At 45.6% G+C, this 14997-nt stretch overlaps 1 long non-coding RNA gene across 1 annotated transcript; it reads right to left on the bottom strand.

Moving 5' to 3' along the window:
• Positions 1–446: 446 nt before the first annotated feature.
• On the bottom strand, positions 447–14262 carry LOC147225363 (uncharacterized). Its single transcript, XR_015107344.1, has 3 exons — positions 13835–14262; positions 9882–9945; positions 447–1221 (listed from the first exon to the last, which is right to left on the bottom strand). It is a non-coding gene; the product is annotated as an uncharacterized LOC147225363 (long non-coding RNA).
• Positions 14263–14997: the final 735 nt, after the last annotated feature.

Raw genomic sequence — 14997 nt, 5'->3', positions numbered from 1 at the left:
AGTCCCTCGCGGCGACGGTGACGGGGGCTCGGCTGCAGGTGCAGCTGGTGCTGGTCCAATGGGTTGTTCACTGAACCGTCGCAGCGGACGGAAAATCATGCAGGAATTCAGATAAATGGATAGATGGATCGTGCAAATGAAATAACCGTGCAATTTCAAATGACTTTTCTTTTAATAATCGGGTAAAAATCCACTGGAATAATTATTGTTCTTCAGTTGGCTTTGTATTTTCTGCTGAGATTTATTTCTTTATTTTGTATCCTATATGAAGGCATTTAATATATAATATTTATTATGTTATTTTTTTACATTTCTTGTAGCAGGGATTGTGTGATCTTGTGTGATAATTATTTATGTATTTATTTGGATTATTATTCTTGTAACATATGTGAGGCCATATATTGAATTATTTCAATTTGAATTATTATTATTTTTAAATATATTAATTTGCCATATATTTGTGGGAGGAGTGAGGTTCAAAGTGAAGTCAAAGTACTATTATTATAATTATCATCATTATTATTATTTATATTATTATTATTACTACATCATTTGATATTATAATTATTTGTTTATTGTGTATTAAATTATTATTTTTATCCAGTTGGCATGGTATTTTCTGCTGATGTACAGTGATTTTTATTTATTTATTCATGCAATTAATTTTGCACCATATAGTAGGGCATGTATTGAGTATTATATCTCATTTTGATATTATTTTTAATATTTTTTTGTGGGAGGGCTGGCATTTAAAGTTCAAACTGCAACTCGTCAGCCATTCTTTCCCACTTTCAGCGCAAGTCCCGGCAGACAGCCTTCTCCCGAACAGCATTTTTAACCGAGGCTTTAAGTAACCGAACTTTGCCGACTGGAAAAAGATTTTTTTTTTTTTTTTTCGGGAAAACCATACATCAGGCCGAACGCGGCTCAGTGTCCTCTTTCATTTACACCGGGAGTCTCCAAGGACAATCCTCAGAGAGGAGAAAGGCCATTTCTTCCTGTAGGCAGCAGAGGATCACTAACAGGCCTCACACTGGGGGCGTGCTCTCACACTGAGTCTGGTGATCACTTGATGCCCTTGTCTTCAGATCAGGCTTAGCGAACGGCAGCTGAAGTTCGGGGCTGGGAGAGAACTGTCAACCGGAGGTCAGCAGAAGAGAGTGTTAGGACATCAAGCTGGAGCATCAGAGGAGGAGTCAAGGGCAGGCATGGACTGTTTGTCTAGGAAAAGGATAGGAGAGTGGAAAGGTCACTACATGAGGATTGAGACCTCATTAGCAGCGTTGCACTCACTTCCACTAGCTTAGCTTCTGAATCAAAGAGCAATTACTAGGTCGGAAAGGGGCTGAAGTGACATGCTTCTGTTCCAGGAAGTGGACTGTTTTTTTTTTTTTTTTTTTTTTTTTTTTTTGCAGATATGCAAAATGAATGTTTTGTTTTGGGTCTTTAAAAAAAAAAAAAAAAAAAAAAAAACAACTTCTTTGTCTTTGCAAGGCAAGTTTGTGAGAAGGTGGCGGGTTCACGACCCCGCCGCCGCACGACGCCGGCGGGGATGACACCGGTCAGCGGAGTCACCCGGCGCTTTTTCACGTCGCTCCTTTTTTTTTTTTTTTTTTTTTTTTTTCCATCTCACAGCTCTGTTTTTTCTCGTGCGGACTTGAGGCGCCGACGCCGATCTCCTCCGGGAGACGGCGCCGACGCAACCGAAATACAAGCCATGTAAATGACCCATACTGAAATTCTAACACAATTCCGCCACAGGAGGCCGTGGTTTTGTTTGTTTTGTGTTTTCCATTTTTTTTTTTTTTTTTTTCTTATGACAGGATTAAGTATCATAAGTCCTAGTCAGGGTTGTTTAGGGAGAGGAAGATCGCGGCTTTGCGGCGAGTCCTTAAGGTCACGGGCTGTATTTCACCTCGCCGCTGGGATTTTCTCAATGTTTATGACAGACGTCACATTTTAACCTGTCGTATTTTCTCCGACCCCTAGATGGCATCTGCCTATTTACTGGAAACAGTAACCGGAAAACGAGGCGGGGGGGTTTCAGCAGCAGCGAAATACATTTCTGAGCAGAATGCGTCGGTCCCGCGGGTCTCGGTTCCCTCCAGGCGAGCCAGAGTCCGACTACAGATCTCGAGTTGTTGCCGAAAGCTGCCGTTTCTTGTTGATAGAGCGGCTTTGCAAAAGCGAGGCGGCGGGCAGGATGCGACGCTTCTGGAAATTTCTTTTTTAAAAAGCACCGAGCAGCCAAGCCGGTTCTCCGAAAGTGCTCAGATGAACGTCCCCTCTGCAATTAATGTTCGGTTTTATTCAATTATCAGAACATCAGTCGTAATTTCTTAATTAGAGAGATCATCCGTCGGAATGTCTCGATAATATATATATATTTTTTTCAATTTTATTTTTTAATTTTTTTTTAATTCTTTCGCCGGTGAGACGGAAAATGAAAACGAAATCACAGATTTTGCTCAGATGATGAAATATGTGGAAAAACTCACTTCAGTGGATTTTCATTTAACTGCGTATAATCATGTCTCAAAGGTTTTCCGCGGTGCCGGCGATGTGTACTTCATACATTTGTGTGTGTTGGTGTGTGTGTGTGTGTGGGAGAGAGCGAGAGAGGGCGATACAGAGGGAGATAAAGAGAGTGAAAGTCTTTGTAAAGAATTTGGCAAGCTCAACAAAGTACGTCAAGAGTCCTCACCAAAGGATCTGGGAGAATGTTTGAGGTTCCAAGGAGAAAGACCCCTCAAGAGTGAAAACACACTAGCGTTAAGTTATTAGCTCCACTTTGAGACGTGTATGTGAAACAAGCTCTCACAAGAGCCGGTGAGAATCCCTTAACTCACATTACTCCACCCCCTGGCTTTGTCTGTTTTTCAGAATCAGACTAGGAGGGTTATTCTCTCCATGTGGATAGGTCCTCGGGCCCAATTATCTGGCTACAATACTCAATTAGCCGTAATCCCTCTTTTGGGCCGACAATAAAGGGGTTTGAAGTTTTACTGATGGAACCAGACGCACCCTACGCGAGATGGAATAAAATACACACCATTCCTTAGCCGGGAGGAAAAGAGCAAAACGGTTCCGACGTTCCGGAGACGTCGTCTTAATTGCGGGGGAAATGATGGCGAGGGGAAGGAAAAAAAAAAGGGAAAGGTGGAGAAATTGAAAGCAGGTAGGGGAGTTTGGGCGTTAATCTTGAAGCGTTTGAGCCGGACGCCGTCGACCAATCGGCTTCGGGTGATCGTCACGGCGAGCGAGGGCGCGTTCTGTCACCAGGTTCTCCATTAAAAGGAGCATTAACCTTGTTTACAAAATACAAGAGCAAAATACGGAGCGGGGCAGTATTTTTATTGTCATTAAACAGTAGGAGGCCACTTTCCCTTGGCCGCTTGCCTATGAGCCACATGAGCTGGGGCTGGGTAGCGTGTACGCAAACACACACACACACACACACACACACACACACATGCAGCATGCACTGTAGCCAGCACAGGGGCAACATCTGGGGCAGCCCTCCTCCACCGCAACCTTACTAATGACAAATGCTTCTGCTTTACTTTGGCCTGCATCTTAACAGAACCAGTTCAAGCGTTTCTTGAGAAGTATATTGGGGGGAGGGGGCGTCTGCCTCGGCTTTATGATGTGGTAACTAAAGGCGCTGAATAAGGTGATTGCTAAGTAAGACCCGGTATTTTAAAAAATAAGAAAAAAAAAGAGTGAGATTCTGGCACCCGCGCTGTCCTTGTGCCACTGCTTTCGAGGCTACCACCCACCTCCACTCTTTCCCTTTTTTTTTTTTCTTTTCATTTTTTTTTTTCATTTATGTGCCAAAAAGTACACATGATAAAAAAAAAAAAAAAGCCTCACAAAAGTAAAGTAAACCAGTCTTCACTCACTGCTTTTACGGGTCGCTTTAGTAGGTATTTGGCAGGAGACGAACTCTGTCTGGGGGTTTACTGTTTAAAAAAAAATACATATATATATATATAAATTTGGATGCGGAGCCAGAGCATCGCCGGGTTCAGGTGCCCAGCCGAGCCCCCTGGAAGCCCCTGGCGGGGGGAGAAAAAGAAAGAAGTAAAAACGCTTGGCCCGTAACAGACGGCGACCGTAATAGCCTCTTAAATTGGAGATAATGTATGTAATTTGGGGCGTGAGGTCACAGGCAATAAACAACGCTATTTGACGGACAGTGCGGGGCTGGGTTTCATCTGCACAAGAAGAAAAGAAAAAAAAAAACAGAGTCAAAACCGGAATCCACGGAGCGAGTTCCCCTACTTTTTTTTTTTCTTCTTCGGCCCGTGGTCGCAATCCGTATCGTAGCGCACGTCGTACTTCCTACCGGCGGCAGATTTCTCGCGGAGCGATACCGCTAAGCTACGTCGGGTTCCTGCCAATCTAGGTATTACAACTGTCTCTGTTATTCTTGGAGGAGTGGCACTCTGTTAACCTCAAATCAAGGGCTGTAATTTGTGGTTGATGGCACACTTTAAGATCTGTCTGATCTCTCTGCCTGGGGCGTCACGGCACGGGATTTGATTAGAGACAGTTACATGTGGGAACGACTGCGCGAAACCGCAAGTAGGAGCGAACATCAGCCGCACGCATGTCATGTGTCCTCCGCCAAGATATATTGGGGTATATCTCTGCGGTCGGAGCTAAAAGGATAAAAGGTTCAGTTGCATTTCTTTTTTTTTTTTTTTTTTTTTTTTATTTATTTTTTATCCTTCTTCCAAGGTTTTGGATCCGGGAACGCGTTCGCCGCTAACCGAGGCCGATCCGCTGTTTGAAAACGCATAGAAATAAATGGGGTTATTTTTTACACCCGCTTTTAAGAATATTACATTACATTACATTACATTACATTACATTGCATTTGGCAGACGCTTTTATCCAAAGCGACTTACAATAGAGGACATAGGGACTGCAAATACACTTGGAAATACACGATGCACAGGAAATATACAGAACAGTAGGCTTGGGTTAGTGAGTTTTTGTTTTGTTTTTTTGACAAAGACATACACAAACGTACACACACACACACTGTATAGCCTAACTTGCTGCCTAAAAAATAGTTTTTACCTGTTTCTTGAAGGTTGACATAGATGATGCTAGTCTTGTTGCATATTAAAACCTCTTATGAAATAAATTATTAACATGGCAGGTTTTCGAGGGACCTGGAAATGTTTTGGTCATTCTTAAAAGTTGACCTTTTTTTTTTTTTTTTTAAACATAAGAAGTCGCCGGCGAAAAAAAACAAAACAAGCAAGCCATTGCACGTTATCTGATCGAACCGGAATGATTATTATCTCCCTGCTTTCCCCTTCTGGTGCTCTCTCTCTCTCTCTCCCTCTCTCACACACACACACACACACACACACACACACACACACACACAATGCAGAGTTGAACAGCTTTATTTTGGGGTTATGGCCACCGCTGCGTCCCCTCCCACTCCCTCCCCCCACTTCACAGCGCTGGATGTTGAAAGGGGGGCGAGAAGAAAGAGAGACACAGGGAGAATAAAACGCAGCCACACCTTTCAGCGCCTGTGCTCTTGAGGAATTTGATGAGCGACAAAGGGGGAACATTTTGAAGCCCCATTTGGCCTAAGTAGCTGCGCGTATAGTGAACAACTATTTATGCAACGGCAGCACGGTGGACCTGCCTATGGATTCATTAGCCTCTTCGGGGCCTCCCTCTCTTCAGTCGTCTCTCGGCGCTCTCTCGCTCTCTCTCCTTCTTCCTTTTCTTTTCTTTTCTCCCCTTCTTTTCTTTGCTGTCCATAAGAGGTTTTTAAGCCCGGGCCAGTGTTTGTAATTAGCTCCCAGTGTTGGAATGGAACATGTTGAGGTGGGTGTTAATGGGCTGGCCAGGCCCTCGCTCTCACAGCGGGCCGAGAGCAGAAACAGAAACCAGTCTTTGTTCCGTGAATGGGGAGAAGACAAAAAGTGGGCATTAAAAGTATGCAGAAGGACCTCTGGAAAATATTAACCGGCGTACATATTTTAAAAGAGCGCTCGGACTCGGGGCTGTTTATAATGACTGTCACCTCTGTATATGCGCTCGGTGGGAAACTCTTTGGCAACCCGGAGCGTACCGTTTTCAGACGGCAGTTAACCCGCAGTTGCAAATATTTCGAGTATATCGCGCTCCGAGTACGAGCCGTCGCTTTTATTATTTGGAATTTTTAAACGTTTCTCGTCGCGGCTAACGGCGGCGTGACGGCGCGGGCGCCCGCAGCCGGAGAACAAGGGAAATTGTATCTGTGCATGTTGAGCCTTTTTCGGGTCAGGGTTCAAACGCACTGGGAAAGCAGTGGGCGTCCTCCCGAAACCTTTCAAGATCTTCTCTTCTCCCTTTTTCCCTTTTTTTTTTTTTTGTTTCTGGCATCTTCGCATTGAGCCGCACGGCTGCCGGAGCAATCCATTACTGTGTCAAAGTTCTTGTTCTGCTTTGGCCTGGAAGCAGAGTAAAACAGCTTGTTTTCATTTCAGTAGGGGAAAGGCAAGACCCTGTTTCAAGTCCCTTGCCCCTCCAGATGTGCCTTGATCAAGGGAAGTTGACTACGCGCTTTGTGTTCTTTAAGACACTAATGTGATTATGTCACATATTTTCAGCTGATTCCCATTTCTATTAGTCGTGGTGTGGGGTCTGCATTTCAATGGACTCTATCAGGATGGGAGTCGGAGGGATTTTTCTCTCAGCAAAGTCTGATTCCTAGCCAACCAGAGAACACTGTGTATTGTGTGCGCTTGTGTGTGCGTCCACACGTGTGTGTGTGTGTGTGTGTGTCTAGATCTTCTGGTCTTTGTAATATAGCGGAATACTTCATGCGCACGTCTGAATCGCAGATGTTTTGTTGATTTGATATTTTCCTTGGACCAAAAAAAAAAAAAAAAAAAATTGGAGTTCCTCTTTTGCGAATGTTTGGAATGATGAGTCCTTTCTGTTTATTTTCAGCGTCGTGTCTGACTCCCATGCATAGCTTCACTTCTGACAGTTCACACGTTCTGACACGGTGAGATTTATGGACATTCGGGGGTCTGCTCAAGAACATCCGTGACGGCGAAATTTAGGCCGCAAATCAGCGGGGGCGATCCGCGCACCGGCTCCCCCGGTCGGTTATTGTGATTCGCATTCAGTCGCTAACTGCCACGGCAAACGTCGACGGCGAGCACCCGCAGAGCGGTGTCAATATCATTTTAAAAAATGTCCGCCCTGTCATATGAGACCACCGGCACCGTGTCCTCGCTGGAGGTGAAGCTTCCTTCGGGGGCTTTTCGTACTAAGCGAAACCGACGGCTTCAAACGGGCGTGGTTTTCTAGTTTTTTTTATTTTGCACGTCTTGTTTATTTAGCCTGGTAACATGTAGTTTTTGATAGAGGTTCACTTCCATAAACAGTCCTGCACCTGCTTGCAAACAGCATAGATGCAGAAAAGCATTTTTGCAATTCAAAGCAAATATTTTCGAGTCGTCTTGTCGCATTCGCTCCCTGTTTTTGCTCCCGGATCTCCTCCGGGTTCTCCGGTTTCCTCCCGCGGTCCAAAATCATGCGTCGGGTTCATCGGAGACCCGGAATAGCCCCGACGTGTGAATGAGAGAGCGAATAGTTGTAAGTACGTCTCTTTATGTAGCCGTGTGATCCGCCGCTGACGGATCCGGGGTGAATCCCGCCGCTCAGCCAATGAAAGCAGGCTCAGCAGTCGAGATAATGAATAAATGAATGAATGAATGGTTCCTGCATTGAAATACTTATATATCTGCGTGGAAGCAGAAAAGTATTTTTGTTATAGAAAGAAAAACATGTTTGATTGTTGCATTTGCTCCCCGTGTCTGCATGGGTCTCCTCCGGGTTCTCCAGCTTCCTCCCACAGTCCAGACACAAGCAGTGGGTTCATTGGGGAACATTTTTGCAGTAAAGACAAATATTTTTGAGTTTGATTGTAACATTTGCCCCCTGCCGGTCAGCCAATGATAGCTGGATGGGCTCCCCGCGACCCTGAGTGCAGGATAAGCGGTATAGATAATGCATAAATGAATGAATTAACAATTCCTGCATTGAAATATTTATATATGTAATTAATAGCATGTTGATGTGGAAGGATCCCCACGGGCTTATGGAAGTGCATCATTTCCTCGGGGACCGTTAGACTGATAAAAATCCATCTGTACTTGGGGTTCTCGAAGCTCTCAGATGGTGGCGGGCGCTGCTAATTATGTCAAAGAGACGTACATTTCAAACGCGCTGACAGATTTGATGGTTCAGAGAGTTGATATGAAAACCCGCTCATGCGTAGGACCAGAAACATTTGGCAGAAAATGTTACCGCACATTCCGCCGTCGGTCTTATCGTCATTTTTAAAACTGTCCATGCCAAACGCCAACCGAAGCAAGACCTTCGGGGTTCATTTTAACCCCCCCCCCTTGCGATCGCCGTGGAGACGTGGCATGACCTGATTTAACGGAAAGCAGGAATCAATTTGCAGACATCCATGCTAGCCGGCTCGCTAGCTCGCAAAGAGGACACGTTTCGTCCAATCGCGAGCGCCGCTTGTCCGGCGTGCGGCAAAGATCAAATCCGCTGGCCTAGTTCTTTACTTGGAAATGGTAAAATCTCGTTAGTGTCAAACAATGCCATGCAGAGCGTTGTGACAATAATCCCGGCGACGTGTCTTAATCCGGCAATTGCCAGATAAGTGTAGCTACACGCCGGACAGTCAATGGACAAAACGCTTGCGGTAAAAGTAAGACGCACGCAAGAAGCGGCGGGGGAGAAGCAGGAGCGCAGTATCGTCGGACCGGCCAGCGAACCAAACGACAAACCGGGAGCTGCGTTATCGCAAAGATCCACTTTGCTCTGCTCCGGACGGCCGGTTCCAAGAACATGCAAAGATTTCCCTGTTCGACGCAGCCAGCCTTTCCGCTCTCCACACTATGGCTCATTAGGCCTAGAGAAAGGAGGGCCACCTCGTCACTCTTCGCTGCCAGACTCGGCAGCTTTTTCGAAAAGGCTGCGGGCATTGTTGGCCTCGTCCCTGCTTCGCGCGAACGCCCCATAACGCGCCGCTAAACAGAATACACAGCGGAAATAGAAGAAGGCAGCGGACATGTTAAATTTGGCACCCTGTCCTCAAAGATGTCCACTCACTGTATGGGATAGTACAGAGAGCCGCCGCAAAGTGTCATACCACCACTAGATTAGGGGCCAGCTGGGAAGACAGCTCTGTCATCTGCGAGTCCAAATGGTAGACCCCACTTTCATTTAAGCTGCCAGTCTGTGTAAAATCAGGATTACGCCTCCTGCTCACCGACTGGGCCTAGATTTGGTCCCCCGATGGCTGCCAAACCACGCTGACAGGCCGCTGCTTTCGGCAACTCCTCCCGTCGCACGCCGGTGCGAAGCGTGTCGAGCCGGAAGCGGCGACGGGGCTCCCCGGCTGTGAGCTTTACCTCCGTTTATCAGAGGTGTTAAATCCCCTTCCTCGCCCGGTTACCTGAGACGGAGGCCAGGGAGAGGAATCGAGATTTTCATCGTGGCGATTGAGGCGCGGCTTGGAGAGCGTCTGCGCTTGGCCGCGTCGTCGTCCCAGCAAAGCCGCTCAGCCGCTGCCAAAGGGAATATTCTGGAAAGCGTCGCGGTCCAAACCGAGCCGCGAGGAGCCGGGGAAGTTTTGACGTGTTTTCCTGCACTTTGTCGTTTCTCGCGAGAAACCCAGCGCCGACACCGGCGGTGACATTTAACCAATCGTAAATCGGCAGTAAAGTTTTATTTGCGCTTGACACACATAAACATTGGTGTTTTTCGTTCTTATACAAGCCCGCGGATCCCGACTTAACCTTCCGGCAGACTTAGAAACCTGCAAATATTACCTTAATGCGAGCGAATTGGTGGTTCTGATGATTTTATGTCCCGCCGTCGCCGCTGCCTCAAGGCCTAAAGAGCAACGAGACACCTCTTGTGAGCGATATAAAACTTTTAATATAAAAACTCGCGGCAGAGGAAACTTGTGGGCCGAAGAGTGTCAACTCTGATGACTTCCCTTTTTTCCTTTTTAAATACTAAGATTTTTTTTTATTCGTCCAAAAGCAAGGAAAACGCACGTGGAATCACCGGAGGGGGGAACATTCCAGATATGCACATAATTTAGATTTAATTTTTGCTCTTCAGACAATGTAATGGCGACGTTCGGACTGTGCCGCTGCTACTAAAAGATATTAAAGAGTTTCAATACTTGCTTGATTCAAACCCAAATTGCATTTGGTGCACTGCGGTGAGGTTAGTGAGCGTGATAACTGAAAGAAAAAATTAAAATAAAACTCTGGTTGTTCTTTGTCGGTACTGCAGAGAAAGAAACATTTTTTACACAGAAATAATAGCATAAATAGGCAATTACAAGTGAATTAAGTCTGATGCCGCAGACAGTCGCGGTCATCTAAGCAATAAGTCTCGTTGTATATGTAATTATCTCACGGCGTGTAGTGAATAGCTCGCCGAGGGAAGAATGGAAAAATCAGTTATATTCCTGTCAACCGGTGTAATTGATCTTTATAAGTGTTTGTTAAAAAAAAAAAAAAAAAAAAAACCCGAAATGCTTGTTTACATGAGGCGACACACACTCCCGCCCGGATTGCTGACGTTCGAGTCGCCACAATCGGGATAATCCCGCTGTCAACAGTTTGTTAAACGCAAGAGCCACTTTCTGGGTTCATCACTGTTTCCAGCAGATTAGTTGAGGGTAGTGGATCTCATATGGCCTGGTCAGAGGCCATCATTGAAGGGCTTAAGGGATTAATGTTGTCTCGCGCTCTCACTCTGTCTCTCCAATATTCAATCAAACTCTGCTGTGCGAACACGTACAGGACAGTTTGTACAAACATGTCTTTATCACAGCGGTTTAACGGGACACGTCTTTTTTTTTTTTTTTTTTTTTTTTTATGAACTCTGCACCGGAGTGAATGGCGCGTATTCCCGCCGGACGGTTTGCCCAAGGATTTCCTCGACTGATGTTGATATCGCGGCGGCGGCGGCGGCGCGCAAACGTCCGTGGCAACCGAGTCGTGATGTAGTAGTGTCCGTGGGCTGGAGGAGAACGGGTCAAAGGCTAAATCCCTGCTTAAAGACACTGTAGTGAGCCTTTTCTATCAACAGACAGGCCATTTCAGTATGTGTTGGATAAGATGTAATTTCCCATCTGCTTTATGGCTATTTCTGATCCCTGGGCTCTTGTCAGCAAACTCCTCAGGACAGATATCATCAGTAATATAAGGAGGAGTCTGGCAATACTTAGGGCCTTAAAAGGCCATTCTCTTCGCCCAGTCATGTGGATGGCTTAAGGAGTTGGAGAGCGCAGGTCACAAGGAAACGTTTCACAAACACTCTGAAATAGGAGAGATTTAAGTGGCTTAAGGCAGCTTCCTCACACAATGTTGTGATGTGTGTTTGTGTGTGTGTTTGGACTTATATATGCCTCGGCTCACGTGGGGGGGGGGCGCTGGCTGTTTTCGGACATTTTCCGTGCGCATTTTTGTGCAATTAGCCGGCCGTAATGACACTTCTTAGCTTCTAGTTTTTTTTTTTTTCTCAAGGTTATGATTTTTGTGTTTTAGTGCAAGGAGATTTGATCATCATGCATATCTTTTTTTTTTTTTTCTTAAAACCTGTTTGATGATGAAAAGCAGAGATGTCATTTTGACCAATAATAACTCATCTTTTGCAGTAACTTGACGTCAGTCAACATTTTCTTTTCTTTTTGCCCATCCTTAGGGTAGCGCAAATAAGGCTGGCAGAATATTTCGTCTAAGTAAGACAAACTAACGATTGCACGATCAAATGGACTGCAAACGGAGGGCCGATAATCTGCTTGGGGCTCCCGTAAGAGATTTGTGTATTCATTAGTTGTATTTTGCCACTTTTAGCAGAAAACCTATCACATCGGCAACCGTCAAAGCAGCGAAACTGCTCAACGTAAAACTGAAAGACACGACAGTGCAGAGTGATGCCAGTCAGTGCATTTAGCGTTATTTTATACTCGGGAATCGGTGAAAATCTCTTGTTTTCATCGTTGACCTTGTGTTCCCTGTGCAAAGTAAAAAAAAAAGAAACATAAATGTATATATATATATGTATGTATAAAAGCAACTTCTTTTAAAGCTCTCATGAAATATATCACACGTTTGGCGAAATGTAAAAGCCTCCACGAATTGATCGCGTTTCCAGGAAAGAGCGGTTTGCATTTTCATACAAACAGATTAGGGAAAACCTGTTTTGCTGACTTAGCAAATACTGTGTAGGGGTTAGGTAATAAAGTAATGCAGAGACCATAAATGGGGACAGTTTTTTTTTTTTTTTATTTTTAACTTTTTTTTTTTAAAAGAGCACATGGTCAAAATGTAACCACAGCCCGGTCATAAATGATAGGGAGCAAAAATGCTCATTAGAAGGAGATTTTAGGGAAACACTAGTTCTCCATTCAACTAAAACGCGGCTGTAAAATGCAATTCTTTTTTTCTGCCTCATTATAGGCAAACAGAATCTTGGCATGTGAAATGAGTTATGAACACACTCTTGAGAGGAATACAAAGCAGCGTGAGCCTGTCTGGCCAGGAGTGCTGTAGTTATAATATAAAACATTAACTTGGCTCCATTGCATCATCCCAACACATGTTTGCGCGGCTGCTACATGCCAAATTTGAGTTAAAATAATTGTCAAACAAGTTGATAGCATATGCTTAAAGCCTGTGCATTTTGGAGGCGTTCTCCGGGGCGAGAGAGAGACGATTCAATTTCCGCCGGATTAATTGACGCTCGTCGTTTTGTTCCCGCGCCATACCTCTGAACTCGGCGCGACCCGCCATTAAACGTGACGTCCTTCGTCGCTAATGAGCCGCCGTCGATCGTCGCATGAGCGCGCGCGCGTGATTTACAAAACAAACATTTCGGGGGGGGTTTTCTCTCGTCCTTTCCGCGACGACGTCCGCTCGGATGAGTCGAATTCCTTCGCTTTTTCGCTCACCTCCTAATCCCTCTATCCCTCGTTTACGAGTCTTGGACTACCGTTTTATCCTCCACTCCCACCACAGTACCACAGGGATATGCCTCCATGACCTAACCGCCAACCACATTTTAAGAAAAATCCAGCTGTTTCCCCTCACCGCTTTAACTCCCTCTTTACTCGGTTTATGAATACCTTTTCTCATTGCTCGGACAGAGCTGTTTGTGGGCGGATTTCGTTCGAGACAATGAATCGTTTTCTCCGAGTCACTCAATGCACAGGACTCATATCCAGCTGTGTTTCCTCGAGCGTGATACACTTCAGTGGTTAAACACGGTCATTAGTTAGTCAACACTTCTCTGGGCTGCCTGGCGAGGAATTAGTGATGACAGTCTCTCCTTCATGCTCCCTCCCACACATCCAGAGCCTCCCACTAGGAGTTTTCTCAGTTCTCTGCCTGTTCTATTCCTGGGAAAGTCCCAAAACTGGTAAAGTTATGACCGGAGTGAATGATTATGTTTGAGGAGAGAGAAAAAGGGGGGAAAAAAAAAAAAAATGTTTTCCAAGTTAAATCAGTAAATGTGCTCTTTTGTCTATGTTGAATGGGTTGAGGGCTTTTTTTGATTTTTTTTTTTTTTTTTTTTTGTGTGTGTGTGTGTGTTGTTTTTCATTAAGTCCTCATAACACTCCGACGCCGCTTCCTGGAGAGCACAATGACAGCACAGTCCGACGACCCCCCCCCCCCCCCCCCGCCTCCCGTCCCCGCCGGCCCTCGAAAAAAAAAAAGAGTCACTAATGCGGATTTGGATATGAATTCAAAAGCACATTTACCTGTCAAGCAGCCTTTTGTCTTAGCTGTCTGTTTCAGGGACAAGGATCAGATGTGGAACGCCGTGATCCCGGAGGGGGGAACGTCCTTCCCCGTGACATTGAGACAACCCAGGACCTCCATAGATCAAACGTGGCCCGCCTTAAATAAGCCATGTGTAGGTGACCCCCTTCCATCTTTCATGTTCGCGCGCCGGTCCGGAGGAATGCTCGTTGTCAGAATTACCTCCAATTTGCTGCGGAGTCGACGATGATTTAATTTAATGCAAATGCAACATGTGGAGCGAGAAAAAAAAAATCCCCGCAAGAGTTGTCGTCACTCGGTAACAATCGCTGGAGTTCATTACAGAGTTGCGCAAAAGAAAACTCGCCTTTTTTTTTTTTTTTTTTTAATGATTTCAGTGCCGTCGGATTGTGCAACGCGATGCACTTTGTTATATAACGGCCGCGGGAGAGAAAATAGTCCTCTCTGTTTTTCAGCCCCACTCAGAAAGAAGGCTCCTTTGGACATACACCGTAAAAACTGTATACATTTTATTTAAAGTCGCCGAACCCCGGTGCCAGTGTTTCTCCTTGGAGTTTCATTTCAGGAATGCAAATGCCTTGAGCCCAGACACTCGGTGATTTATCTCCTCATTTATCTTTGCACACATCTGCCTGTGCCCTTGTGTCTGCCTGTTGATCATTCCTCCCTACTTTCAGCCAGCATGTCTCCCGTGGGACCTCGGACTCCCCCACTTGCCCCTCTCTGCCCCCTCGCGCGTACGCTCGTGCGCACGCATGTACACAAAGCACATGCGCGGGCAGATGGAGAGTGAGAATATTCAGCTGTGTTCACTGTTGCGGCGCTTGATGCTACCCTAACCTTGCCGCTGTCAGCTTTGTCGGGGCCCGATAATCCAGTCTGTTCACGAGCGCGCACAGAGGCGTCTGCACTTTGAGCATCAACAATCCGCACGCCGTCTCTGCTGGGTTCGGGACACTGCGGCGGTACATTACTGGAAGCCGTAGAAAGTGACCTGATACCCACACTTGCTTTCTGTCAACAGAGATTACACTCAGACGAGCACGATGGGAGTTCCGGGCGGACCAACCTGCTGCTTTATGTCTCACGCGGACAAATAGAGTCTGTGCATGGGCTTTTTTTTTTTTTTTTTTTTTTTTTT

The sequence above is a fragment of the Fistularia commersonii genome, chromosome 17, assembly GCF_037954325.1.
Source record: "Fistularia commersonii isolate RoL2024-O1a breed Wild chromosome 17, RoL_Fcom_v1.0, whole genome shotgun sequence".
Lineage (NCBI taxonomy): Eukaryota > Metazoa > Chordata > Actinopteri > Syngnathiformes > Fistulariidae > Fistularia > Fistularia commersonii.
The sequence above is the reverse complement of the archived record's forward strand: the minus strand, read 5'-3'. Positions and strand labels throughout refer to the sequence as shown.